At 45.9% G+C, this 2,175-nt stretch overlaps 1 pseudogene; it reads right to left on the bottom strand.

Moving 5' to 3' along the window:
* Positions 1-1,027: 1,027 nt before the first annotated feature.
* On the bottom strand, positions 1,028-1,550 carry LOC148011409 (2-Cys peroxiredoxin BAS1, chloroplastic pseudogene; annotated as a pseudogene).
* Positions 1,551-2,175: the final 625 nt, after the last annotated feature.

Raw genomic sequence — 2,175 nt, 5'->3', positions numbered from 1 at the left:
TGACTTTTCAAAACTGAGGCACATGGTACACCTATCTCCCACTGCATACATTCACCATACATCCATCAAGTCATACATTTACTGTCCATACATGTGCAAACTGCTTGGATGTCAATGATTGAGGCTCGGGCCCCCAATTGCAGGAGTTATCGAGATTCCCAGAATTCACTAGGATTGTGCCCCTTTTATGAGCCCATGATTGAGATTGCACGATAAAATGAAGGCCTGCTTTTTGCAACACTCTTCTCAGGTCAGAGACACAGAGGCCATGGGTTGAGGCTGGCAAACTTGTCCACTCCTGCTGCATTGATGACGCCGCCTCTCATGACTTGAAACTCTTGTGCAGCTCACAGAAGAAAGGGCTTTATGCTGTTTTTCTTGTGTCAACATACAAATACAACATGCACACATACTCGCCCATATGTAGAAAGTATGCAAAGATTGAGATTCCCATATTTCTGCTTACTTGGATGGGTATCCCTCGAATCAGGGTCTGCCCTTGTAGAATAACAGACAACTTTGCGAAAAGAGCTATAATCTCTTGCCAATCAGAGAAGCTAAAGATACCAAATAGACACAGAATTTCTTCATGGCCTTAGAGTGGGCTCTGCTAATCTATGTGGTTGGAGAAGAAGCCATTATGTTACTGATGGTAACAATGTCAGGCCTTGGAGGGTTGTGAAAGGGCATAATTGTGGTATCCAAGAACTCTTTGCAGCCCCTACTAGCCATAGTGTCATTTTGCATGTTCCTCCTGTTGGACATCTATTGGAAGTACGAGCACAGCTTACCGACCTGCTGTGGGCCAGACTGCTCCTTTGTGGAGCAGGCAAAGCACTCTAAGTCAGTGATCAAGAGTGAGAGGAATGTGCTTCTTGTCCTTGCAGCACTGGTCCTGTACTGGCTGGTGTATAATATCACACACATGCTTGTGCAGCTTGAGAAGCTCAACCAGCAGGTGAAACAGCTGAAGCAGAGGAGCAGCTCATCTGACTAGAGAACTTTTCCACACATGCCTGCAAGCTTGTCAATGATTAAAAAAAAGACCTCGAAGGGCAACACCTTGGCCAATAATGACGACATTGTAGGCTTTCGAAATGGTTTTTGTTAATTCAGCAACAAGTGGATATTTCAAGTCACCCAAACCTCCAGACTTCCTGTTAGTCTGGATCCATGCAAGGTGGGAAAAAACACTATCAATAGACACACCAAGCACTTCAGTGTTCAGCTTCTCAAACTCTGCATAACGGTCACTGAAAGTAGTGATTTCTGTGGGGCAGACGAATGTGAAGTCAAGTGGGTAGAAGAAGAGCACAACATACTTCTTGCCCCTGTAGTCAGAGAGTTTCACGTTGATGAATTCTTGATCAAAGACAGCTTCTCGCCTTCCTGCTTCTGTCAACCCTGGTGCATTGCAAGGTCCTCACAGACGCCATTGCTACAGGCCAACCAGTGCAGCAGCAACATCCACAAGGGTTTTTCCTGGTATCGGTGACATGCTCCTCCTGAACTGAACCCGAGCTAATCGAGTACTGCAGTGATGCAGCCATGGCAGATCCTGTTGTCTCCACATGAGGACATGGTATCTCAAAGGATTTCAGCTTTACGCTTCATTTTGTCTTTTAGTTTTCCTGTCCTCAAGGACTTGAATAAATAACAAAGCGATGAAATTTTGCTGGAGGCTAAGATTCAAGGATCCAGTGGTGTAGAGAACCAGGTCAAGAGCTGCATTCCCTCCCTCTGCGTGAACTGTGATGTTTCTGCGTAATTCTTCTGATCAGCACAGATTTATCCTCCACTGAAGCTAAAGCCATTGACACTTACTCTTACTGATCAGGCTGTTCTATCTGCTCTGGACCTCCGCTGTTGAGGATGCTTCAGTTGCATTGTTGATCATAGTGATCACACTCTGCAGAGGCGTGTAGTTGAGACATACATCAGGCGCTCATATCAGCCTCATCTTATTAAGGGTTCAGTGAGAATGCCCCTGGGCCACCTCCCCGAACAACGGCATCGCATATGATAGCACATGGCGCATTGTCGAGAACCTCGGCATCATCATCAAGCGATTGGAAAACAAAATGGCCAGTAAATTGAGGGAGGGTAACACTCGTGAGGTTCTCCACAAGTTCACTATGGATCTTCTGAAGAAGCACGGTAGAGGAGCTCAGTCTG

Source organism: Lygodium microphyllum, chromosome 28 (assembly GCF_053477565.2).
Source record: "Lygodium microphyllum isolate KBCC chromosome 28, Lygodium_microphyllum_v1.1.10, whole genome shotgun sequence".
Taxonomy (NCBI): domain Eukaryota; kingdom Viridiplantae; phylum Streptophyta; class Polypodiopsida; order Schizaeales; family Lygodiaceae; genus Lygodium; species Lygodium microphyllum.
This window is presented reverse-complemented; position numbering and strand designations above follow the sequence as displayed.